The 27,631-nt window shown below is 51.8% G+C and overlaps 1 protein-coding gene across 1 annotated transcript in view; it reads left to right on the top strand.

Moving 5' to 3' along the window:
- LOC137332237 (A-type potassium channel modulatory protein KCNIP1-like) overlaps window positions 1–27,631 on the top strand; it is a 199,500-nt gene that overhangs the window by 42,368 nt on the left and 129,501 nt on the right. The gene's annotated exons all lie outside the window — the stretch shown is intronic.

Here is a 27,631-nt window from a genome sequence, read left to right as displayed (position 1 = left end):
GATTGCGAGGTCACTGGGGGAATTGGTCATTGGTGATTGCGAGGTCACTGGGAGAATTGGTCACTGGAGATTGCGAGGTCACTGGGGGAATTGGTCACTGGAGATTGCGAGGTCACTGGGAGAATTGGTCACTGGAGATTGCGAGGTCACTGGGGGAATTGGTCACTGGAGATTGCGAGGTCACTGGGGGAATTGGTCACTGGAGATTGCGAGGTCAGTGGGAGAATTGGTCACTGGAGATTGCGAGGTCACTGGGGGAATTGGTCACTGGAGATTGCGAGGTCACTGGGGAATCCATCACTTCAGAGTATGAGGCCACTGGGTAAATCAGTCACTAGAAATTGTGGGGTGATGGAATGGATAAGGTCATTGTCGAGTGTGGGGTCATGGGTGAACAGGTCACTGAGCAGTGTGGTGTCATGGGTGGAATAGGTCATTGGAAAGTGTGGGGTCATGAGTTAATAGGTCACTGGACATTGTCGGATCATGGGGGAGATTGGTCACTGGACATTGTGAGATCACTGGGAGAATTGGTCACTGGAGAATGTGAGGTCACAAGGACAGTGTGGGGTCAATCTGAAACATAAAGATGCCCTATCCTGTGATTCCCTATCCTGTGATTCCCTATCCTGTGATTCCCTATCCTGTGATTCCCTATCCCGTGATTCCCTATCCTGTGACTCCGCATCCTGTGATTCCCTATCCTGTGATTCCCTATCCTGTGACTCCGCATCCTGTGATTCCCTATCCTGTGATTCCCTATCCTGTGATTCCCTATCCTGTGATTCCCTATCCTGTGACTCCCTATCCTGTGATTCCCCATACTGTGATTCCCTATCCTCTGATTCCCTATCCTGTGATTCCCTATCCTGTGACTCCGCACCCTGTGATTCCCCATCCTTAGATTCACCAACATATGATTTCCTATCTTGTGATCCACATCTAGTGGTTCCCTATCCTGTGATTCCCTATGTTGTGATTCCCCAACCTATGATTCCCCATCCTGTGTTTCCCCATCCAATAATTCTCTACCCTTTGATTCCCCATGCTTTGATTTCCTATCCTTTGATTCCCTATCCTATGATACCAGATCATGTGATGCCGGATCCTGTGATTCCCCATCGTGTCATTGCCTACTCTTGGATCATCCATCCTGTCATTCCACATCCTTTCTTTCCCTATCCTGTGATTACTTATACTGTGTTATCCCCATTCTGTGAACCCTATCCTGTGATTTCCCATTCTGTGATTCCCTATCCTGTGATTTCCCATTCTGTGATTCCCTATCCTGTGATTTCCCATTCTGTGATTCCCTATCCTGTGATTTACCATTCTGTGATTCCCTATCCTGTGATTTCCCATTCTGTGATTCCCTATCCTGTGATTTCCCATTCTGTGATTCCCTATCCTGTGATTTACCATTCTGTGATTCCCTATCCTGTGATTTCCCATTCTGTGATTCCCTATCCTGTGATTTACCATTCTGTGATTCCCTATCCTGTGATTTCCCATTCTGTGATTCCCTATCCTGTGATTCCCCATCATCTGATTTTTGATTTTGTGGTTTCCCATCCTCTGATTCACTATCCTGTGACTTCTCATCCTGTGATTCCCTGTACTCTGTGTCCCATCCTATAATTTCCCAATTTGTGATTCCCAATCCTCTGATTACCCACCCTTTGATTCCCCATCCTGAGATTCCTTATCTTGTGATTCTTTATCCTTTCATTCCCTATTCTGTGCTTCCCCATCTTGTGACTCCCTATCCTGTGATTCCTCATCCAGTGATACAAAATCCTATGATTTCCCATCCTATAATTCTCTATCCAGTGATACCCAATCCTGTGATTCCCCATCCTGTGATTCCCTTTCCTATGATTCTCTATCCTGTTATTCCCTAGCCTGTAATTCCCTATCCTGTGATTCCCCATCCCGTGATACCCAATCCAGTGATTCCCCATCCTTTGATGCTCTATTCTGTTAGTCCCTATCCTGTATTTCCCTATCCTGTGATTCCCCATCCCGTGATACCCAATCCAGTGATTCCCTATCCTGTTATTCCCTATCCTGTGATTCCCCATCCTGTGATTCTCTACCTTGTGATTCTCTATCCTGTTATTCCCTATCCTTTGATTCCCCATCCAGTGATACTCAATCCTGTGATTCCCCATCCTGTGATTTCCTATCTTGCAATTCTCTATCGTGCCATTCCCCTTCATGTGCTTCCCGATCCTATGATTCACCATGCTGTGATTCACCATGCTGTGATTCCCCTTCCTGGGATTCGCCATCCTGTGATTCCCTATCCTGTGATTCCTCATCCTGTGCTTCCCCTTCCTGTGATTCCCTATCCTGTGATTCCCTATCCTGTGATTCCTCATCCTGTGACTCCCCATTCTGTGATTCCCTATCCTGTGATTCCCCATCCTGTGATTCCTCATCCTGTGACTCACCATTCTGTGATTCCCCCTGAATCGGTCACTGGCGAATGTGGGGTCATGGGGAAATTGGTCACTGGAAAGTGTGGGGTCATGAAGGGGAATAGATCACTGGAGAATGAGCAGTCACCAGGGGAATCGGTCTCTGGATATTGTGAGGTCATTAGAGGAATTATCACTGGAGAGTGTGGGGTCACCGGGGAATAGGTCACTGGAGAGTGTGGGGTCACCGGGGAATAGGTCACTGGAGAGTGTGGGGTCACCGGGGAATAGGTCACTGGAGAGTGTGGGGTCACTGGGGAATAGGTCACTGGAGAGTGTGGGGTCACTGGGGAATAGGTCACTGGAGAGTGTGAGGTCACTGGGGAATAGGTCACTGGAGAGTGTGGGGTCACTGGGGAATAGGTCACTGGAGAGTGTGGGGTCACTGGGGAATAGGTCACTGGAGAGTGTGGGGTCACTGGGGAATAGGTCACTGGAGAGTGTGGGGTCATGGATGGGAATAGGACACTGGAGAATATGGGGTCACTGGGGAATAGGTCACTGGAGAATATGGGGTCACTGGGGAATAGGTCACTGGAGAGTGTGGGGTCACTGGGGAATAGGTCACTGGAGAGTGTGGGGTCACTGGGGAATAGGTCACTGGAGAGTGTGGGGTCACTGGGGAATAGGTCACTGGAGAGTGTGGGGTCACTGGGGAATAGGTCACTGGAGAATATGGGGTCACTGGGGAATAGGTCACTGGAGAGTGTGAGGTCACTGGGGAATAGGTCACTGGAGAGTGTGGGGTCACCAGGGAATAGGTCACTGGAGAGTGTGGGGTCACTGGGGAATAGGTCACTGGAGAGTGTGGGGTCACTGGGGAATAGGTCACTGGAGAGTGTGGGGTCACTGGGGAATAGGTCACTGGAGAGTGTGGGGTCATGGATGGGAATAGGACACTGGAGAATATGGGGTCACTGGGGAATAGGTCACTGGAGAATATGGGGTCACTGGGGAATAGGTCACTGGAGAGTGTGGGGTCACTGGGGAATAGGTCACTGGAGAGTGTGGGGTCACTGGGGAATAGGTCACTGGAGAATATGGGGTCACTGGGGAATAGGTCACTGGAGAGTGTGGGGTCACTGGGGAATAGGTCACTGGAGAGTGTGGGGTCACTGGGGAATAGGTCACTGGAGAGTGTGGGGTCACTGGGGAATAGGTCACTGGAGAGTGTGAGGTCACTGGGGAATAGGTCACTGGAGAGTGTGGGGTCACTGGGGAATAGGTCACTGGAGAGTGTGGGGTCACTGGGGAATAGGTCACTGGAGAGTGTGGGGTCACTGGGGAATAGGTCACTGGAGAGTGTGGGGTCACTGGGGAATAGGTCACTGGAGAGTGTGGGGTCACTGGGGAATAGGTCACTGGAGAGTGTGGGGTCACTGGGGAATAGGTCACTGGACAGCTTGGGGTCATTTTTTTTTATTCGTTCATGGGATGTGGGCGTCGCTGGCGAGGCCGGCATTTATTGCCCATCCATACTTGCCCTTGAGAAGGTAGTGGTGAGCCGCCTTCTTGAACCGCTGCAGTCCGTGTGGTGACGGTTCTCCCACAGTGCTGTTAGGAAGGGAGTTCCAGGATTTTGACCCAGCGACGATGAAGGAACGGCGATATATTTCCAAGTCGGGATGGTGTGTGACTTGGAGGGGAACGTGCAGGTGGTGTTGTTCCCACGTGTCTGCTACCCTTGTCCTTCTAGGTGGTAGAGGTCGTGGGTTTGGGAGGTGCTGTCGAAGAAGCCTTGGTGAGTTGCTGCAGTGCATCCTGTGGATGGTACACACTGCAGCCACGGTGCGCCGGTGGTGAAGGGAGTAAATGTTTAGGGTGGTGGATGGGGTGCCAATCAATGGGGCTGCTTTGTCCTGGATGGTGTCGAGCTTCTTGAGTGTTGTTGGAGCTGCACTCATCCAAGCAAGTGGAGAGTATTCCATCACATTCCTGACTTGTGCCTTCTAGATGGTGGAAAGGCTTTGGGGAGTCAGGAGGTGAGTCACTCGCTGCAGAATACCCAGCCTCTGACCTGCTCTCGTAGCCACAGTATTTATATGGCTGGTCCAGTTAAGTTTTTGGTCAGTGGTGACCCCCAGGATGTTGATGGTGGCGGATTCGGCGATGGTAATACCGTTGAATGTCAGGGGGAGGTGGTTAGACTCTCTCTTGTTGGAGATGGTCATTGCCTGGCACTTATCTGGTGCGAATGTTACTTGCTACTTATCAGCCCAAGCCTGGATGTTGTCCAGGTCTTGCTGCATGCGGGCACGGACTGCTTCATTATTTGAGGGGTTGCGAATGGAACTGAACACTGTGCAATCATCAGCGAACATCCCCATTTCTGACCTTATGATGGTGGAAAGGTCATTGATGAAGCAGCTGAAGATGGTTGGGCCTCGGACGCTGCCCTGAATAGGTTACAGGAGATTGTGAGGTCACCGAGATAAAGGTCACAGGAGATTATCAGGTCACGGGGAATCGGTAACTGGAGAGTGTGGGGTCAATCTGAAACATAAAGAGAAAATGATGGAAATACTCAGTAGGTGATCAGGCAGTGTCTGTGGAGAGAAGGCGCACGTTGATGTTTCAGGTGTCGACCCTTTCTCAGTTCTGATGAAGAGTCCATTCCTGGAATGTTAATCAGTCTGTTCTCTCCACACACGATGCCTGACCTATTTGGCCATTACATTCACCTTTAAAATGGCTGCTGCGTGCCATAGAGAGGTTGCTCTGCCGAGACACCAAACACTTCCCCATTAACGGCAAACTAACTATCTGTCATGATTCTCAGCTGTCCTATATTTTGTCTATAAATACATCATCCCATTCTGGTTATTTGTCCCAGTTATGTCAGCATGAGTTAATTGGCTCTCAGACAGTACTCATCCCCATGAGCAGTACAAGAGGGAGCCAGCACTGAAAGATTTGATCTCTCAGGGCCTGTGCTGGAGTTACCAATACTGATCTACACTGTGTGACATGGAAATGTGTGCGTGCTTCGTGCCCATGAGTGTGTTATTGTATGTGTGCATGTGTGTGTGAGTGCACGCGTGTGCGTGCGTGCACGCGCATGTGCGTGTCTGAATGTATATGCATGCGAATGTGTGTGTATACATCCATGTGTGTTTTATATGTGGCATGTGTGTGTACACGTATGTGTGCATGTGTATGTGCGCATGCGTTGCATGTGTGTGAGGACGAGGTTGTGTCACCAGGTGTGAGCAGACTGCTGGCCCTGACTCACTTACACACGAGTGGCAGCGTGAGTGGAGCAGTGACCATTGTGAACCAGTGAAACAGGCTGGGTAATCAGACTGGAAATGAAGGGAGCAGCGATCGCACCCTCGTCACTGCAGTACAGACTTTTGGGACAAGCCAAGAGCAGTTCCTTTCAGGTTCTGTACTTCATTTTTTTTTTGTTCCTAAAATTAGAAGCTGAATTGACATATTTAGAGCTCTGGACTCTGCCCTGGGATCAGGAGTCATTCCCATTGCCTGCCTCAGCTGCCCTGTATAATTGGACAGTTAGGGCAGATTGAAGATGAGCAATCAACAGAGATAGAGGTTTTTGTTATTCATTCTCAGGATGTGGACGTCGCTGGTAAGGCCGGCATTTATTGCCCATCCCTGATTGCCCTTGAGAAGGTGGTGGTGGGTCTTCTTCTAGAACTACTGCAGTCCGTGAAGTGAAGGTTCTCCCACTGTGCTGTTCCAGGATTTCGACCCAGCAACGATGAAGAATGGTGTGTGACTCGGAGGGGAACATGCAGGTGGTGTTGTTCCCAGGCGCCTGCTGCCCTTGTCCTTCTAGGTGGTGGAGGTCGCAGGTTTGGGAGGTGCTGCCGAAGAAGCTTTCGTGAGTTGCTGTGTCCTGTAGATAGTTCACACTGCAGCCACGTTGCACTGGTGGTGGAGAGAGTGAATAATTAAGGTGGTGGATGGGCTGCCGATGAAGCAGACTGCTTTGTCCTGGATGGAATCGAGTTTCTTGAGTGTTGTTGCAACTGCATCCACCTTGGCAAGTGGAGAGCATTCCATCACATTGCTGACTTGTGCATTGTCGGTGGCGGAGAGGATTTGGGGAGTCAGGAGATGAGATACTCACAGCAGAATACCCAGCCTCTGACCTGCTCTAGTAGCCATGGCATTTATGTGGCTGGTCCAGTTGAATTTTTGGTCAATAGCGACCACCAGGATGACGAGGGTGGGGGGTTCAGCGATGGTCATGCAATTGAATGTCAAGGGGAACTGATTAGGCTCTCTCTTGTAGATACACAGTATATACATTATACAGCACTGTTCTGTACGTAGAGTATACAGCACTTTCCTGTACACAGAGTATATAGCCGTCTAGGACCTAAGCTCTGGAATTCCATCCCTAAACCTCTCCATCTCTCTCTCCTTCTTTAAGATGTTACTTAAAACCTACTTCTTTGACCAAGCTTTTGCTCACCTGTCCTAATGTCTCCTTCTTTGGTGTCAATTTTTGTCCGATTACACTCCTGTGAAGTGCCTTGGGACGTTTTACTACGTTAAAACCGCAGGTGGGTGTTGTTAAGGTCATTAACCGAGAGAGGAGGTCGTTACATTACGCAGTGTGACAATTATTACAGCTGTTTAGAGCTTGTTAACGAGATCCCACAAATGTCCGACAGGTTTCCCCAAGTTTATAATTCCCGGGTTTTTTTATTATGTTTTTTTCTTGGCCACATTAGAGATTCTGCCTGTCGATTAGTGATTGTTCTGGAAGTTTCTGCCGTTCCCGTTGGTCAAAGCCGGACTTCAGATCTCTGTGATATACATCCCCCACTGTCAGGGTTTGCAGGGCTACATCCTTGTGGCAGAGTTTCCTGACTAATATCAGCACTCCCTACATTAACTCACCACCTCAACCCTCTTTAGAAACCTCACTTGTGCAATTGTGTCAAATGCTGTCAGAAAATCCAAGCAGATTATGTCCGCTGTGCGACTCATGTCAACCATCTTTGAACATTGTGTGACGATAACCTGCTGTTTTGGAATCCATGTTGCCCACTCTAATTTACTTTGTACTCTTTAGGTGAACATTTAAAGGTCCCTAAAAATGCCTGACTGCTTCCTAGGTACCAGCAACCCGCATTTTACACACACTCGTTTGCCCTTCTCGGTGCTTGTACATGAAAATCAATTGTGCCGAGCACTTTGGAGAGTCCCACGGCACCATTTGGATTGTAATGTGCTCGGCCCCATCGGGCACCACATCTCCCGTTAGTCTCTCACTGTCATTTTTCCACAGAAAAGAGTTACTTTTGAATGTTGAGTTGTTGAAGCAAATGAGGTTAAAATAAAACAACAATTAAAGATTGGTTAAAATTATAACTTTAATGGCATTGAAGCCATTTCGTTAAAGATTGAAAGCAATAAACAATTCAATAGCCTGCAATTGATGAGCACATAATCCAGGCTGACGTTTCAGTGCAGTACTGAGGGTGTGCTGCACTGTCGGAGGTGCCGTCTTTCGGAAAAGATGTTAAACCGAGGCTCCGTCTGCCCTTTCAGGTGCCCCATTCGAGGAAGAGCAGGGGAGTTCTCCCTGGTGTCCTGGCCAATATTTATTCCTCAACCAACATCACTAAAATCACTAAAATTGATTATCTGGTCATTTATGCCATTGCTGTGTGTGGGATCTTGCTGTGCGCAAATTGGCTGCTGCGTTTCCTACATTACAACAGTGACTACACTTCAGAAGTACTTTATTGGCTGCAAAGCACTTTCGGAAGTCCTGACATCGTTAAAGTCGCTATATCAATGCAAGTTCTTTCTTTAACTCCAGAGGGAACTCATGGGCAACTTGCTTCAGGATAAACCTATCCTCTCCATCCCTGTCCCTGTCTATCAACAGTCCCCACTCACACTGTCCTCGAGCATGAACTTGCTCCTCCCTCTCTGTTCAGACATATTCTGCCATTTAATCCAGCGTCTCCACCCAATCCTCAGAAAGACTGGGGGTAATTTTAACCCCAAAGAAGGTGGGAGGTAAAAATAACAGTTTTTTGAAGTGGGACCGCATCCCGACTCCAACACACCACTTCCGGGTTTAACCCAGGCGCACTTGGATGTGTGCACATCGGAAACCAGGAAGTCCCGTCCCCACCCAATGACGACGGACGGATTGCTAAAAGGGCAATGTACCTCGTTGAAAGAGTTGAGACGTTTAACTTTTTGTGGAGTCTAAAGCTGAAATGTATTTAAGCTCACCTGCACGGGTTTCCCATCGCTTCTGATTCTCGTCAGGTGAAAGCAGGCGGGAAGGGCTGGATCCATGAGGTGGGGGCCTTTATTGCACTGCTTGTGGGCCTGGAGGAGCAGGAGTGCTTCATCCGGGCCCAACAAGCTTCAGTGGGGCGATCTGACATTTGGAATTGGCCGCCCCCAACTCCCCGATGGAAGGCCCCCCAACCAATGGTAGACCCCCCCCCGTTGGTAAACCCCTCTCCCCCCCACTCTTCCTGCGACTGCTGATCCGATCACCTCCCCCCGCCTCCAATCTTCTCCAATTCCGCCCCCACTCCGATGGCCCCCACCCCGCCATGAACTCGCCCTCCCTCCCTCCTCTCCAGTTCACAGCTCCTTTCCCAATCTGGCTGGCTATCACGCAGGAAGCCTGGAAGCAAACATAATTACCTCCAATTGAGTAACGATCACAGATTGCAACGCATTCACTTGGCTTCCAGGTTCCCCACGTGAACACCTACCAGTCCGCTGGGCTCCTGGCCCTGAGAAAAAAATCATGCCCAGTGTTCCTTCAGTAGGATTTGTATCGTCAACAGTAACAACAACATCCTGTATTTGCATAGCACCTTTAACATAGAGAAACATGGCAAGGTGTGAGAAACACAGATGCTGAGCCAACAAAGGGGAGATTAGTTGGGGTGACCAAAAGCTTGGCCAAAGAGGGGGGTTTTAAGCAGAGTTTTAATGGAGGAGAAGGTGGTGGAGAGGCAGAGGGATTTCCCGAGGAAATCCCATGGCATGGGGGCAAAGATGGGGCAAAATGAGGGGGGTGCATCAGAGGAGCGGAGAATTTGGGGGGATTACAGGGCTAGAGGTAGATTGGGGCAGGGCCAGGGAGGGATTTAAACACAAGGCGGAGAATTGTAAAATTGAGGCATTGAGGGACCAGGATTCAAGGAGGAATCGGGTGATGGTGAACTGGTGATGGGTGTCAGAGAGGATATGGCCAGCAGAGCTCTGGATGAGCTTAAGTTTACGAAGGGTGGAGGATGGGAAATCGGTCAGGAGAGCATCGGAAGAGTCAAGTTAGGGAAGTAGAGGAATGGGCGTCGAAAGGGGAGATAGGATATTAGAGGGAGAGACTTTGAAAGGTGAGCGGATGGGCTTCAATTGGAGAGTTAAGGATGTTTCATGTGAGAATTAGAGTACTAGAGGGCTGGATTCCGTCAAACATTCCATCAAAGCCCATCCCTACCATTATGTAAATAATCAAAGCGACATGAAATGTGACAGTACCTGGCAGTGAGCGAGCAACACGGAACCCACCTCAATCCATGTATCTACTCCTGGGAAACTCTCACATGGGGAGAAGCACAGAACCCACCTCAATCCATGTATCCACTCCTGGGGAATCCTCACATAGGGAGAAGGACAGAACCCACCTCAATCCATGTAACCACTCCTGGAGAACTCTCACATGGGGAGAAGGACAGAACCCACCTCAATCCATGTAACCACTCCTGGGGAATCCACACATAGGGAGAAGGACAGAACCCACCTCAATCCATGTATCTACTCCTGGAGAACTCTCACATGGAGAGAAGGACAGAACCCACCTCAATCCATGATTCTACTCCTGGCGAACTCTCACATGGGGAGAAGGACAGAACCCACCTCAATCCATGATTCTACTCCTGGCGAACTCTCACATGGGGAGAAGGACAGAACCCACCTCAATCCATGATTCTACTCCTGGCGAACTCTCACATGGAGAGATACACAGAATCCACCTCAATCCATGTATCTACTCCTGGGGAATCCACACATAGGGAGAAGGACAGAACCCACCTCAATCCATGTAACCACTCCTGGGGAATCCACACATAGGGAGAAGGACAGAACCCACCTCAATCCATGTAACCACTCCTGGGGAATCCACACATGGGGACAAGCACAGAACCCACCTCAATCCATGTATCCACTCCTGGGGAATCCACACATAGGGAGAAGGACAGAACCCACCTCAATCCATGTATCTACTCCTGGAGAACTCTCACATGGAGAGAAGGACAGAACCCACCTCAATCCATGATTCTACTCCTGGCGAACTCTCACATGGGGAGAAGGACAGAACCCACCTCAATCCATGATTCTACTCCTGGCGAACTCTCACATGGAGAGATACACAGAATCCACCTCAATCCATGTATCTACTCCTGGGGAACTCTCACATGGAGACAAGCACAGAATCCACCTCAACCCATGTATCCACTCCTGGGGAACCCTAACATTGGACCGAGTGTTTGGCATGACCAGTTTGGCATTAACACGTTGATTAACGAGGCCGCCCACATTGATGCTCAAATATTGACAATGAACAATATGTTTTGTGTGTAAAACCTGACAGCTCACAGTGTAGCTCGTCTTCTGAAACGAAGCCCAGCCAATGCAAATGAGAACGGAACAGCCAAGAAGACAAGAGTCCGTCTAACAGGGAATTAGAAATAAAAACAGAAAATGCTGGAAACGCTCAGCAGGTCAGGCAGCACCTGTGGGGAGAGAAACAGAATTAATGTTTCAGGTTGATGACCTTTCCTCAGAACTGGAGATTTAACAGTTTTTAAGCAAATACAGAGCCAGGGAAAATTGGGTGGTTTTCTTTTGAGAAACACAGCGCCCCATTTCAGGGGCTTAAAAACATGGAAACTGAGAAAGTGGTTGAACTATTGAGCATTTTTTGTGGTATGTTTTTGAAAATTTATGTTCATTAAAGACTGTATAAGTCGGAAAACACGTTAACAGCGCAGTTAGGGCTTTGAGGTTGGAACTTAAAGACAGGAACCAGCTGAAGCAGCTGACAGGGAAAGCTGCGAGGGCGAGCTGCGAGGGGGAGCTGAGAGGGGGAGCTGAGAGGGGGAGCTGAGAGGGGGAGCTGCGAGGGGGAGCTGAGAGGGGGAGCTGAGAGGGGGAGCTGAGAGGGGGAGCTGAGAGGGGGAGCTGAGAGGGGGAGCTGAGAGGGGGAGCTGCGAGGGGGAGCTGCGAGGGGGAGCTGCGAGGGGGAGCTGAGAGGGGGAGCTGAGAGGGGGAGCTGCGAGGGGGAGCTGCGAGGGGGAGCTGCGAGGGGGAGCTGCGAGGGGGAGCTGAGAGGGGGAGCTGAGAGGGGGAGCTGCGAGGGGGAGCTGCGAGGGGGAGCTGAGAGGGGGAGCTGCGAGGGGGAGCTGAGAGGGGGAGCTGAGAGGGGGAGCTGCGAGGGGGAGCTGAGAGGGGGAGCTGAGAGGGGGAGCTGCGAGGGCGAGCTGAGAGGGGGAGCTGCGAGGGGGAGCTGAGAGCCCACAAGAGGTTGCGGATGGGTTGAGGAGGAATCTAACTGGCAGGAACATGGAGGGTGCCTGATGGCCAGGAAGGGGCCAAGAGCAGTTTGGTCCCATTCTTCCGAGCCCCGAGTCCCCTCAATAGTACTGGGCTACCCTCCCCTCGGTACTCTCAAACCCTAAGGCTGGCCGATACTAGACTTGCTAAGACCCCATTCTTTCTGGATCTCAGAACTTCCCTTCCTCTTGTTGTCAGATTCCGGAACTCCTTCTCCCCGACACCTCCCGGTACATACAAACTTCTGGATTGCCCTCCCGGATTCTGGGACGATCCCGAAAGTTCCTGGGTCATGGGAGCCCCCTCCCGGTGCTCTCTGATGTCAGTACCACTCCAATGCTCCTACATCACAAGACTCCTCTCCCAATGCTTCCCGGCCCTCGGACACCCCCTTCCCCTGCTACCTCACCAGCACCTCTCTCGACCCCTCCACTGCCTCTGATTTGTCACACTGCTTGTCCGATGTCCAGTATTGGGTGCACTGATACTTCCTCCAATTAAATATTGGGAAGACCGAAACCAGCGTCTTCAAACCCCGCCACAAACTCCATTCCCTAACAACCGAGTCCATTCCCTCTCCCTGGCCACTGTCTGAGGCTGAACCAGAGTATTCGTAACCTCGGCGTCCTATTTGACCCTGAGCTGAGTTTCTGACCCCATATCCTCTCCATCAAGAAGACCGCCTTCTTCCACCTCCGTAACATCGCCCGTCTCCGCCCCGGCCTCAGCTCAGCTGCTGCTGAAACCGCCATCCATGCTTTTCTTACCTCCAGATTCAACTATTCCAATGCTCTCCCGGCCGGCCTCCCATCCTCCACCATCCGTCAACTTGAGCTCATCCAAAACTCTGCTGCCCGTATCCTAACTCGCACCAAGTCCCATTCACCCATCACCCCTGTGCTCACTGACCTCCATTGGTTCCTGGTCCGGCAACACAATAATTTTAAAATTCTCATCCTTGTTTTCAAATCCCTCCATGGCCTCGCCCCTCCCTATCTCTGTAACCTCCTCCAGCCCTACAACCCTCCGAGATCTCTGCGTTCCTCCAATTCTGGCCTCTTGCTCATCCCCGATTTCCATTGCTCCACCATTAGCGGCCGTGCCTTCAGCTGGCTCGGCCCTAAGCTCCGGAATTCCCTCCCTAAACCTCTCTGCCTCTCGACCTCCCTCTCCTTTTTTAAGATGCTCCTTAAAACTTACCTCTTTGACCAAGGTTTTGGTCACTTGTCCTAGTTAGGATCCAATGACGATATTCAGACACCGACGCAATTCTAATGCGGGTCGCTCGCATTGCTGAACTCACCGGTGAAACCTGGCAGGAGGCAGGGTCGGGCCCATGGGAGGCCCAGGTAATATTAATTTTTACATTTTTTAAGGTTTCCACGTGGGGTCAGAAGGAGCAGGAGCTGTCAAGGAACTGGTTAGCTGGGATGTGGCACTACCGGTTTTTGATTGACAAATCTCCAGTACATCTGTGGAAATGGAGCAGGCCTCTTTTCCTCAGTTCCCTTTCCTTCACTTAGTCTCTGCTAAATCTCTCTCTCTCTCTCTGTCTCTCACTGTCTCTCTCTCTCTCTGACTCTCTCTGTCTCTGTCTCTCTGTCTCTCTCTCTCTCTCTCTCTGACTCTCTCTCTCTCTGTCTCCCACTCCCTGTCTCTCTGTTCCTGTCTCTCTATCTCTGCCTCTGTCCCTCCGTCTCTCTCACTCCCTCTCTCTGCCTCTCTCTCTCCATCTCTCTATCTCTCTCTTTCTCTCTATCTCTCACTGTCTCTCTCTCTGTCTGTCTCTTTCTCTCTCTATATCTCTCTCTCTCTCACCGCCTCTCTCTCTGTCTGTCTCTCTCTCTCTCACTGTCTCTCTCGTTGTCTCTTTGTCTTTCGCTGTCTCTCTCTCTATCTGTCTCCCACTCCCTGTCTCTCTGTTCCTGTCTCTCTCTATCTCTGCCTCTGTCCCTCCGTCTCTCTGGCTCCCTCTCTCTGCCTCTCTCTCTCTATCTCTCTATCTCTATCTTTCTCCCTCTCTGTCTCCCTGTTTCTCTCTCACACACTCTTTCTCTCTCTCCCCTTTTTCCCCTTTCTTCCTACACAGACAATAGTGTGGTGTGAGTAGCTGTGCTATAGTGTAGGAGCACATGGTAGTGAACTATTCTTGCCTGTGTGTGGTGGGATGGTGAGACTGGTTGTATGGAGCAGTCCTTCTGCTGGAAGAAAGATTTGTAACTTCCAGAAACATGTCAAATGGGTTCACATAAAATGAATGACTTTCTGAAGTGCAGTCACTATTGTTATGTGAGAAACTGGCAGCCATATTGCCGACAGCAAGATCCCACAAACAGCAGTGATAAGAAGAGCCAGATAATTCTTGTTGGTTCTGTGGTTTTGGGACAAATAATGACCAAGATACTGGGAGAGCTGCCTGCTCCTCTGTAAATAGTACAGTGGGATATCTTACAGCTACTTGGATCATTGAAACGTGCAGATGGGGCCCCGGTTTAATGTCTCATCTGAGAGACGGCATCTCTGACAGTGCAGCATTCCCTCAGTACTGCACTGGAGTGTCAGCCTGGTTTATGTGCTCAAGTCCTAGATCGGGGCTCGAACCCACGACCTTTTGACTCTCACCTCTGAGTAAGAAGGTTTCCGCTCATTGCCGTTTGCGGGATCTTGCTGTGCGAACATTGACTGTCGTGTTTACCTGTGCTACGACAGTAATGGTGATTTCAAAGATGATCCGTTGGCTGTGATGCACCCTGAGATATCCCGAGCATGTAATCAGCTGATTTATAAATACCAGATTCTTCCTTTTCCTTCTGATGCGTAGCCAAGAATTCAGAAAGCCAATGAGCCGTAGGCAGCGAGGTCACTGTGTTCCTTTGCCTGTCCCCTTGCTGTGATAAGCTCCTTTTCTCTGACCATAGTCCATACCAACCCAAGAGAATGGCAGTGTGCTCACAATCTACGCAGTCAGGCGCCAAATTACCGTTAGCTCAGGGCCAGAGTTCCTGATGGGAAAAGCACCAACACGAGATACAATCGACAAGTTGAATGTTCTGAGCCATGGGCTGGATTAGAAACAGCTATTTTACTCTGTTTTTACTCATGTGGATGAGGAGAAGAGTAATTCTGCTCATCAGTAACAGATATAACCATCTGAACACGACCATCAATTACTAGCAGCTGTGGAAATATTACACCCATTACTGTCCTCAACACTGTGTCTAACCAACCGAGCGATCTTGTGGAGAAAGTTTCTAAAGAGCATCTGCATGAACGGAGATATAATCGTTGGAACTCTCTCGGAGAGAAGAGCTGACAAGCAATGATGTATGTGACATAGTGAACCGTTCAAACACTAGGAGATCAATTTTGAAATGGTGGTGACTTGGCAGCGGTGGGAGGGCAGTGGGGGGTGGGGCGGGTGAAGGTGCGCGTAGCAAACCCGAATAAAAAGAACTTACCTTTTCCGACACGATTGCGATGTAATTGATGGTGATTAAAGTTGTTTCCGGGTTTCGCGCCCGGCAGCCAGTCTGATGGACAGACTGGCTGCCGCCAGGAGCTCAACGCCGAGGTCGGGGGGGAGAGAAAGAGAGAGCGAGAGATGTCGTCCAGCGCTGGAGCAGAGAGTGCAGGGCGCTGAGGATTGTGGGTGGGGGGGGAGATCGGGGGGAGAGGGGGATATCGGTGGGGGGAGAGGGGATGATCGAGGGGAGAGGGGGAGATCGGGGGGGAGAGTGGAAGATCGGAGAGGTACATCGAGGGGGAAACTTCGGGGGGTGAGAGGGGGACATCGGAGATGGAGACATCGGTGGGGGGGAGAGGGACAACAGAGGGGGCGACATCGGGAGGGAGAGAGGGAGACATCAGAGAGGGATACATCTGGGAGGGAGAGGGACATCCGAGAGGGCGACATCAGGGTGGGGGAGAGGGACAACGGAGGGGGCGACATCGGGGGGGAGAGAGGGGGACATCAGAGAAGGAGACATCGGGGGGAGAGGGGGACATCGGAAGGGGAGACATCGGGGGGGGAGAGGGATATCGGAAGGGGGGACATTGGGGGCTGAGAGGGACATTTGAGGGGGAGATATCGGGGGGAGAGGGGGACACGGAGAGGGAGACATCGGGGGGGAAGAGGGGGACATCGGGGAGGGAGACATCGGGGGGGGGAGAGGGGGACATCTGGGAGGGAGACATTGCGGAGGAGAGAGGGACATCAGAGAGGGAGACATCGGGGGGTGAGAGGGGGACATCGGAGAGGGAGACATCGGAGGGAGAGACATCGGGGGGGAGAGGGGGACATTAGAGAGGGGGACATCGGAGAGGGAGACATCGGAGGGAGAGACATCGGGGGGGAGAGGGGGACATTAGAGAGGGGGACATCGGAGAGGGAGACATCGGGGGGGGAGAGGGGGACATCGGGGAGGGCAACATTCGGGGGTGGGAGAGGGGGTCATCGGGGAGGGAGCCATCAGACATCAGAGCAGGGTGGAAAGGGAAGTTTATTTTGTTTTTTAACTTTTTTGCAATGGCTCATCAGAAGCCGTGGGAAAGCCACCCAGGTAAGTTTAAATTCATTTTAATGATCTACTTCGTCAGAAATGAAGTACATTAAGTACCTCAATCAGGTATATTTGGTCCTTTAACTATCATCCCGCCGGTAATTAAAGCCGGCGGGACTTCCGCATTTGTGAGGTGCGCGGACAGACACGTCTGTGGGGAACCCAGAAGTCGGTGGGTTGGAGTCGGCTTCCTCACCCTCTTGGGATTGCCCCGATTTTCAAGGACAGGGTCGAGGACAGAATCTATTTGTTTAGAGTTAAGAAACAATAGAGGTGCCATTACACTACTGGGTGTATTCTATAGGCCACCAACTAGTGGGAACGATACAGAGGAGCAAATTTGCAGGGAAATTCCAGAGAGATGCAAAAGCTATAGAGTAGTGATAATGGGGGACTTCAACTCTCCTAATATAGACTGGGATAATAATAATATAAGGGGCAAAGAGGGGGAGGAATTTTTGAAGTGTGTTCAGGACAACTTTCTTAACCAGTATGTTTCTAGCCCAATAAGGAAGGAGACATTGCTGGACTTGGTTCTAGGGAATGAGGCGGGCCAAGTGGAGCAAGTGTCAGTGGGGGAGCATTTAGGGAACAGCAATCATAATATCATAAGGTTTAGAATAGCTATGGAAAAGGGCACGCACCACTCGAAAGTAAAAATACTCAATTGGAGGAGGGCCAATTTCAATGGGGTGAGAACAGATCTGGCCCAGGTAAACTGGAATCAAAGATTGGCAGGCAAAACTGTAATTGATGAGTGGGCGGCCTTTAAGGAGGAGATGGTTCGGGTACAGTCTAGGTACATTCCCACGAGAGAGAAAGGTAGGGCAACTAAAGCCAGAGCTCCCTGGATGACAAAAGAGATAGTGAGTAAGATGAAATGGAAAAAAGGGGATTATGACAGATGTCAGGTTGATAACACAAGTGAGAACCAGGCTGAATATAGAAAGTTCAGAGGGGAAGTGAAAAAGGAAATAAGAGGGGCAAAGAGAGAGTATGAGAATAGACTAGTGGCCAACATAAAATGGAATCCAAAAGTCTTCTACAGACATGTAAACAGTAAACGGGTAGTAAGAGGCAGGGTGGGGCCGATTAGGAACCATAAAGGAGATCTATTCATAGAGGCAGAGGGAATGGCTGAGGTACTAAATGAGTACTTTGCATCTGTCTTTACCAAGGAAGAAGATGTTGCCAAAGTCTCAGTAAAGGAAGATATAGTTAAGATATTGGATGGGCTAAAAATTGATAAAGAAGAGGTACTAGAAAGACTGGCTGTACTTAAGATCGATAAAGTAGATGAGTCACCCGGTCCGGATGGGATGCATCCTAGGTTGCTGAGGGAAGTAAGGGTGGAAATTGCGGAGGTACTGGCCATAATCTTCCAAACATCCTTAGATACAGGGGTGGTGCCAGAGGACTGGAGAATTGCAAATGTTACACCCTTGTTCAAAAAAGGGTGTGAGGATAAACCCAGCAACTACAGGCCAGTCAGTTAAACCTCGGTGGTGGGGAAACTTTTAGAAACAATAATCCAGGACAGAATTAACAGTCACTTGGACAAGTGTGGATCAATTAGGGAAAGCCAGCAAGGATTTGTTCAAGGCAAATCGTGTTTAACTAACTTGATAGAGTTTTTTGATGAGGTAACAGAGGGTAGATGAGGGCAATGAGTTTGATGTGGTGTATACAGATTTTCAAAAGGCGTTTGATAAAGTGCCGCACAGTCGGCTTATCATCAAGATTGCGGCCCATGGAATAAAGGGGGCAGTAGCAACATGGATACAGAATTGGCTAAGGGACAGGAAACAGAGAGTAGTGATGAACGGTTGTTTTTTGGACTGGAGGGAGGTGTACAATGGTGTTCCCCAGGGGTTGGTGCTGGGACCACTGCTTTCCTTGATCTATATTAATGGCTTGGACCTGGGAGTACAGGGCACAATTTCAAAATTTGCAGATGACACAAAGCTTGGAAGGGTAGTAAACAGTGAGGAGGATAGTGATAGACTTCAAGAGGATACCGACAGGCTGGTGGCATGGGCAGACACGTGGCAGATGAAATTTAACGCAGAAAAATGTGAAGTGATACATTTCGTTAGGAAGAACGAGGAGAGGCAATATAATCTAGAGGGCACAACTCTAAAAGGGGTACAGGAACAGAGAGATCTGGGGGTATATGTGCACAAATCGTTGAAGGTGGCAGGGCAGGTTGAGAAAGGGGTTAAAAAAGCATATGGGATCCTGGGCTTTATAAATAGAGGCATAGAGTACAAAAGTATGGGAATCATGATGAACCTTTATAAAACACTGGTTCGGCCATAACTGGAGTATTGAGTCCAGTTCTGGGCACCACACGTCAGGCCTTAGAGAGGGTGCAGAAGAGATTTACTGGAATGATTCCAGGGATGAGGGACTTTAGTTATGTGAATAAACTGGAGAAGCTGGGGTTGTTCTCCGTGGAACAGAGGCGGTTGCGAGGAGATTTGATAGAGGTATTCAAAATCATGAAGGGTCTAGACAGAGTAGATAGAGAGACCAGGAAGGGTCAAGGACCAGGGGACATAGATTTAAGGTGATTGGCAAAAGAACCAAAGGTGACATGAGGAAAAACTTTTTTACACAGCGAGTGGTTATGATCTGGAATGCACTGCCTGAGGGGGTGGTGGAGGCAGATTCAATCATGGCCTTCAAAAGGGAACTGGATAAGCACTTGAAAGGAAAAAATATGCAGGGCTACGGGGATAGGGCTGGGGAGTGGAACTAGCTGGATTGCTCTTGCTTAAAGCCGGCATGGACTCGATGGGCTGAATGGCCTCCTTCCGCGCTGAAACCTTTCTATGATTCTATGATTCTAGGACACAGCTCTAGTACATTGCACAGCTCTAGTACAGAGCACAGCTCTTTTACAGGACACAGCTCTAGTACAAGTCACAGCTCTAGTACAGGACACAGCTCTAGTACAGGACACTAATATAGTACTGTGTAGAGTTCTAGTACAGCACAAAGCTTTAGTACAGCAAACAGCTCTAGTACAGAACTCAGCTCCAATACTGGACACAGCTCTAGTACTGGACACAGCTCTAGTACTGGACACAGCTCCAGTACTGGACACAGCTCTAGTACTGGACACAGCTCTAGTACTGGACACAGCTCTAGTACTGGACACAGCTCTAGTACTGGACACAGCTCCAGTACAGGACACAGCTCTAGTACTGGACACAGTGTGAGTACAGGACACAGCTCTAGTACTGGACACAGTGTGAGTACAGGACACAGCTCTAGTACTGGACACAGCTCTAGTACAGGACACAGCTCTAGTACTGGACACAGTGTGAGTACAGGACACAGCTCTAGTATTGGACACAGCTCTAGTACTGGACACAGCTCTAGTACTGGACACAGCTCCAGTACAGGACACAGCTCTAGTACTGGACACAGTGTGAGTACAGGACACAGCTCTAGTACTGGACACAGTGTGAGTACAGGACACAGCTCTAGTACTGGACACAGTGTGAGTACAGGACACAGCTCTAGTACTGGACACAGTGTGAGTACAGGACACAGTGTGAGTACAGGACACAGTGTGAGTACAGGACACAGTGTGAGTACAGGACACAGCTCTAGTACTGGACACAGCTCCAGTACTGGACACAGTCCTAGTTCTGGACACAGTGCAAGTAGAGGACACAGCTCTAATACAGGAAACAGCTCTAATACAGGACTCAGCTCTAGTGCAGAACCTAGCTCGAGTACAGGATACACTCTAGTACAGGACACAATGTTAGTACAGGGACAGAGTTCTAGTACAGGACAGAGCTCTAATACAGGAAACAGCTCTAGTACAGGACAGAGCTCCAGTAAAGGATTCAGCTCCAGTACAGAATGCAGCTCTAGTATAGGACACTGTTTTAGTACAGAGCACAAAACTGTTTACAGTGCAATGTGATGGAGGGGGTTGTACAGGGTGTGTGTGTGTGGGGAGTGATGTGATGGAGGGGGTTGTACAGGGTGTGTGTGTGTGGGGAGTGAAGTGATGGAGGGGGTTGTACAGGGTGTGTGTGGGGAGTGATGTGATGGAGGGGGTTGTACAGGGTGTGTGTGTGTGGGGAGTGATGTGATGGAGGGGGTTGTACAGGGTGTGTGTGGGGAGTGATGTGATGGAGGGGGTTGTACAGGGTGTGTGTGTGGGGAGTGAAGTGATGGAGGGGGTTGTACAGGGTGTGTGTGTGTGGGGAGTGATGTGATGGAGGGGGTTGTACAGGGTGTGTGTGGGGAGTGAAGTGATGGAGGGGGTTGTACAGGGTGTGTGTGTGTGGGGAGTGAAGTGATGGAGGGGGTTGTACAGGGTGTGTGTGGGGAGTGATGTGATGGAGGGGGTTGTACAGGGTGGGTGTGTGTGGGGAGTGATGTGATGGAGGGGGTTGTACAGGGTGTGTGTGTGGGGAGTGATGTGATGGAGGGGGTTGTACAGGGTGTGTGTGTGTGGGGAGTGATGTGATGGAGGGGGTTGTACAGGGTGTGTGTGTGTGGGGAGTGAAGTGATGGAGGGGGTTGTACAGGGTGTGTGTGTGTGGGGAGTGATGTGATGGAGGGGGTTGTACAGGGTGTGTGTGTGGGGAGTGATGTGATGGAGGGGGTTGTACAGGGTGTGTGTGGGGAGTGAGGTGATGGAGGGGGTTGTACAGGGTGTGTGTGGGGAGTGATGTGATGGAGGGGGTTGTACAGGGTGTGTGGGGGGAGTGAAGTGATGGAGGGGGTTGTACAGGGTGTGTGTGTGTGGGGAGTGATGTGATGGAGGGGGTTGTACAGGGTGTGTGTGGGGAGTGATGTGATGGAGGGGGTTGTACAGGGTGTGTGTGTGTGGGGAGTGATGTGATGGAGGGGGTTGTACAGGGTGTGTGTGGGGAGTGAAGTGATGGAGGGGGTTGTACAGGGTGTGTGTGTGTGGGGAGTGATGTGATGGAGGGGGTTGTACAGGGTGTGTGTGTGGGGAGTGATGTGATGGAGGGGGTTGTACAGGGTGTGTGTGGGGAGTGAAGTGATGGAGGGGGTTGTACAGGGTGTGTGTGGGGAGTGATGTGATGGAGGGGGTTGTACAGGGTGTGTGTGTGTGGGGAGTGATGTGATGGAGGGGGTTGTACAGGGTGTGTGTGGGGAGTGAAGTGATGGAGGGGGTTGTACAGGGTGTGTGTGTGTGGGGAGTGAAGTGATGGAGGGGGTTGTACAGGGTGTGTGTGGGGAGTGATGTGATGGAGGGGGTTGTACAGGGTGTGTGTGGGGAGTGATGTGATGGAGGGGGTTGTACAGGGTGTGTGTGTGTGGGGAGTGATGTGATGGAGGGGGTTGTACAGGGTGTGTGGGGGAGTGAAGTGATGGAGGGGGTTGTACAGGGTGTGTGTGTGTGGGGAGTGATGTGATGGAGGGGGTTGTACAGGGTGTGTGTGGGGAGTGAAGTGATGGAGGGGGTTGTACAGGGTGTGTGTGTGTGGGGAGTGAGGTGATGGAGGGGGTTGTACAGGGTGTGTGTGGGGAGTGATGTGATGGAGGGGGTTGTACAGGGTGTGTGTGTGTGGGGAGTGATGTGATGGAGGGGGTTGTACAGGGTGTGTGTGTGTGGGGAGTGATGTGATGGAGGGGGTTGTACAGGGTGTGTGTGGGGAGTGAAGTGATGGAGGGGGTTGTACAGGGTGTGTGTGTGGGGAGTGAAGTGATGGAGGGGGTTGTACAGGGTGTGTGTGGGGAGTGATGTGATGGAGGGGGTTGTACAGGGTGTGTGTGGGGAGTGAAGTGATGGAGGGGGTTGTACAGGGTGTGTGTGTGTGGGGAGTGATGTGATGGAGGGGGTTGTACAGGGTGTGTGTGGGGAGTGATGTGATGGAGGGGGTTGTACAGGGTGTGTGTGTGTGGGGAGTGATGTGATGGAGGGGGTTGTACAGGGTGTGTGTGGGGAGTGAAGTGATGGAGGGGGTTGTACAGGGTGTGTGTGTGTGGGGAGTGATGTGATGGAGGGGGTTGTACAGGGTGTGTGTGGGGAGTGATGTGATGGAGGGGGTTGTACAGGGTGTGTGTGGGGAGTGATGTGATGGAGGGGGTTGTACAGGGTGTGTGTGGGGAGTGAAGTGATGGAGGGGGTTGTACAGGGTGTGTGTGGGGAGTGATGTGATGGAGGGGGTTGTACAGGGTGTGTGTGTGGGGAGTGAAGTGATGGAGGGGGTTGTACAGGGTGTGTGTGGGGAGTGAGGTGATGGAGGGGGTTGTACAGGGTGTGTGTGGGGAGTGAAGTGATGGAGGGGGTTGTACAGGGTGTGAGTGGGGAGTGATGTGATGGAGGGGGTTGTACAGGGTGTGTGTGTGGGGAGTGATGTGATGGAGGGGGTTGTACAGGGTGTGTGTGGGGAGTGATGTGATGGAGGGGGTTGTACAGGGTGTGTGTGTGTGGGGAGTGAAGTGACGGAGGGGGTTGTACAGGGTGTGTGTGGGGAGTGATGTGATGGAGGGGGTTGTACAGGGTGTGTGTGGGGAGTGATGTGATGGAGGGGGTTGTACAGGGTGTGTGTGGGGAGTGAAGTGATGGAGGGGGTTGTACAGGGTGTGTGTGTGGGGAGTGATGTGATGGAGGGGGTTGTACAGGGTGTGTGTGGGGAGTGAAGTGATGGAGGGGGTTGTACAGGGTGTGTGTGGGGAGTGAGGTGATGGAGGGGGTTGTACAGGGTGTGTGTGGGGAGTGAAGTGATGGAGGGGGTTGTACAGGGTGTGTGTGTGTGGGGAGTGATGTGATGGAGGGGGTTGTACAGGGTGTGTGTGGGGAGTGAGGTGATGGAGGGGGTTGTACAGGGTGTGTGTGTGTGGGGAGTGAAGTGATGGAGGGGGTTGTACAGGGTGTGTGTGGGGAGTGAAGTGATGGAGGGGGTTGTACAGGGTGTGTGTGTGTGGGGAGTGATGTGATGGAGGGGGTTGTACAGGGTGTGTGTGGGGAGTGAGGTGATGGAGGGGGTTGTACAGGGTGTGTGTGTGTGGGGAGTGAAGTGACGGAGGGGGTTGTACAGGGTGTGTGTGTGTGGGGAGTGAAGTGATGGAGGGGGTTGTACAGGGTGTGTGTGTGTGGGGAGTGATGTGATGGAGGGGGTTGTACAGGGTGTGTGTGGGGAGTGAGGTGATGGAGGGGGTTGTACAGGGTGTGTGTGTGTGGGGAGTGAAGTGACGGAGGGGGTTGTACAGGGTGTGTGTGTGTGGGGAGTGAAGTGATGGAGGGGGTTGTACAGGGTGTGTGTGGGGAGTGAGGTGATGGAGGGGGTTGTACAGGGTGTGTGTGGGGAGTGATGTGATGGAGGGGGTTGTACAGGGTGTGTGTGGGGAGTGAAGTGATGGAGGGGGTTGTACAGGGTGTGTGTGTGTGGGGAGTGAGGTGATGGAGGGGGTTGTACAGGGTGTGTGTGTGGGGAGTGAAGTGATGGAGGGGGTTGTACAGGGTGTGTGTGGGGAGTGAAGTGATGGAGGGGGTTGTACAGGGTGTGTGTGGGGAGTGATGTGATGGAGGGGGTTGTACAGGGTGTGTGTGTGTGGGGAGTGAAGTGATGGAGGGGGTTGTACAGGGTGTGTGTGTGTGGGGAGTGAAGTGATGGAGGGGGTTGTACAGGGTGTGTGTGGGGAGTGAAGTGATGGAGGGGGTTGTACAGGGTGTGTGTGTGTGGGGAGTGAAGTGATGGAGGGGGTTGTACAGGGTGTGTGTGTGGGGAGTGAAGTGATGGAGGGGGTTGTACAGGGTGTGTGTGGGGAGTGAGGTGATGGAGGGGGTTGTACAGGGTGTGTGTGTGTGGGGAGTGAAGTGATGGAGGGGGTTGTACAGGGTGTGTGTGGGGAGTGAAGTGATGGAGGGGGTTGTACAGGGTGTGTGTGTGGGGAGTGAAGTGATGGAGGGGGTTGTACAGGGTGTGTGTGTGGGGAGTGAGGTGATGGAGGGGGTTGTACAGGGTGTGTGTGTGTGGGGAGTGAGGTGATGGAGGGGGTTGTACAGGGTGTGTGTGTGTGGGGAGTGAAGTGATGGAGGGGGTTGTACAGGGTGTGTGTGTGTGGGGAGTGAAGTGATGGAGGGGGTTGTACAGGGTGTGTGTGTGTGGGGAGTGAAGTGATGGAGGGGGTTGTACAGGGTGTGTGTGTGTGGGGAGTGATGTGATGGAGGGGGTTGTACAGGGTGTGTGTGTGTGGGGAGTGATGTGATGGAGGGGGTTGTACAGGGTGTGTGTGGGGAGTGAAGTGATGGAGGGGGTTGTACAGGGTGTGTGTGTGGGGAGTGAAGTGATGGAGGGGGTTGTACAGGGTGTGTGTGGGGAGTGAAGTGATGGAGGGGGTTGTACAGGGTGTGTGTGGGGAGTGAAGTGATGGAGGGGGTTGTACAGGGTGTGTGTGGGGAGTGAAGTGATGGAGGGGGTTGTACAGGGTGTGTGTGTGTGGGGAGTGAGGTGATGGAGGGGGTTGTACAGGGTGTGTGTGGGGAGTGATGTGATGGAGGGGGTTGTACAGGGTGTGTGTGTGGGGGGAGTGAAGTGATGGAGGGGGTTGTACAGGGTGTGTGTGTGGGGGGAGTGAAGTGATGGAGGGGGTTGTACAGGGTGTGTGTGTGGGGGGAGTGAAGTGATGGAGGGGGTTGTACAGGGTGTGTGTGTGGGGGGAGTGAAGTGACGGAGGGGGTTGTACAGGGTGTGTGTGTGTGGGGAGTGATGTGATGGAGGGGGTTGTACAGGGTGTGTGTGTGTGGGGAGTGATGTGATGGAGGGGGTTGTACAGGGTGTGTGTGTGTGGGGAGTGAAGTGATGGAGGGGGTTGTACAGGGTGTGTGTGGGGAGTGAGGTGATGGAGGGGGTTGTACAGGGTGTGTGTGGGGAGTGATGTGATGGAGGGGGTTGTACAGGGTGTGTGTGGGGAGTGATGTGATGGAGGGGGTTGTACAGGGTGTGTGTGTGTGGGGAGTGATGTGATGGAGGGGGTTGTACAGGGTGTGTGTGGGGAGTGAGGTGATGGAGGGGGTTGTACAGGGTGTGTGTGTGTGGGGAGTGATGTGATGGAGGGGGTTGTACAGGGTGTGTGTGTGGGGAGTGATGTGATGGAGGGGGTTGTACAGGGTGTGTGTGTGTGGGGAGTGATGTGATGGAGGGGGTTGTACAGGGTGTGTGGGGGGAGTGATGTGATGGAGGGGGTTGTACAGGGTGTGTGTGGGGAGTGAAGTGATGGAGGGGGTTGTACAGGGTGTGTGTGGGGAGTGAAGTGATGGAGGGGGTTGTACAGGGTGTGTGTGTGTGGGGAGTGATGTGATGGAGGGGGTTGTACAGGGTGTGTGTGTGGGGAGTGATGTGATGGAGGGGGTTGTACAGGGTGTGTGTGGGGAGTGAGGTGATGGAGGGGGTTGTACAGGGTGTGTGTGGGGAGTGATGTGATGGAGGGGGTTGTACAGGGTGTGTGTGGGGAGTGAAGTGATGGAGGGGGTTGTACAGGGTGTGTGTGTGTGGGGAGTGAAGTGATGGAGGGGGTTGTACAGGGTGTGTGTGTGTGGGGAGTGAAGTGATGGAGGGGGTTGTACAGGGTGTGTGTGTGTGGGGAGTGAAGTGATGGAGGGGGTTGTACAGGGTGTGTGTGGGGAGTGATGTGATGGAGGGGGTTGTACAGGGTGTGTGTGGGGAGTGATGTGATGGAGGGGGTTGTACAGGGTGTGTGTGGGGAGTGATGTGATGGAGGGGGTTGTACAGGGTGTGTGTGGGGAGTGATGTGATGGAGGGGGTTGTACAGGGTGTGTGTGTGTGGGGAGTGAAGTGATGGAGGGGGTTGTACAGGGTGTGTGTGTGTGGGGAGTGAAGTGATGGAGGGGGTTGTACAGGGTGTGTGTGGGGAGTGATGTGATGGAGGGGGTTGTACAGGGTGTGTGTGGGGAGTGATGTGATGGAGGGGGTTGTACAGGGTGTGTGTGGGGAGTGATGTGATGGAGGGGGTTGTACAGGGTGTGTGTGTGTGGGGAGTGAAGTGATGGAGGGGGTTGTACAGGGTGTGTGTGTGTGGGGAGTGAAGTGATGGAGGGGGTTGTACAGGGTGTGTGTGTGTGGGGAGTGATGTGATGGAGGGGGTTGTACAGGGTGTGTGTGTGTGGGGAGTGATGTGATGGAGGGGGTTGTACAGGGTGTGTGTGGGGAGTGAAGTGATGGAGGGGGTTGTACAGGGTGTGTGGGGGGAGTGAAGTGATGGAGGGGGTTGTACAGGGTGTGTGTGTGTGGGGAGTGATGTGATGGAGGGGGTTGTACAGGGTGTGTGTGTGGGGAGTGATGTGATGGAGGGGGTTGTACAGGGTGTGTGTGGGGAGTGAAGTGATGGAGGGGGTTGTACAGGGTGTGTGTGTGTGGGGAGTGATGTGATGGAGGGGGTTGTACAGGGTGTGTGTGGGGAGTGATGTGATGGAGGGGGTTGTACAGGGTGTGTGTGTGTGGGGAGTGAAGTGATGGAGGGGGTTGTACAGGGTGTGTGTGGGGAGTGAGGTGATGGAGGGGGTTGTACAGGGTGTGTGTGGGGAGTGAAGTGATGGAGGGGGTTGTACAGGGTGTGTGTGGGGAGTGAGGTGATGGAGGGGGTTGTACAGGGTGTGTGTGGGGAGTGATGTGATGGAGGGGGTTGTACAGGGTGTGTGTGGGGAGTGATGTGATGGAGGGGGTTGTACAGGGTGTGTGTGTGGGGAGTGAAGTGATGGAGGGGGTTGTACAGGGTGTGTGTGTGTGGGGAGTGATGTGATGGAGGGGGTTGTACAGGGTGTGTGTGGGGAGTGAAGTGATGGAGGGGGTTGTACAGGGTGTGTGTGGGGAGTGATGTGATGGAGGGGGTTGTACAGGGTGTGTGTGGGGAGTGAAGTGATGGAGGGGGTTGTACAGGGTGTGTGTGTGTGGGGAGTGAAGTGATGGAGGGGGTTGTACAGGGTGTGTGTGGGGAGTGAAGTGATGGAGGGGGTTGTACAGGGTGTGTGTGTGTGGGGAGTGAAGTGATGGACAAATG

The sequence above is a fragment of the Heptranchias perlo genome, chromosome 14, assembly GCF_035084215.1.
Source record: "Heptranchias perlo isolate sHepPer1 chromosome 14, sHepPer1.hap1, whole genome shotgun sequence".
NCBI lineage: Eukaryota > Metazoa > Chordata > Chondrichthyes > Hexanchiformes > Hexanchidae > Heptranchias > Heptranchias perlo.
Note: the sequence above shows the minus strand (reverse complement) of the source record. Positions and strands in the feature narration are given on the sequence as shown.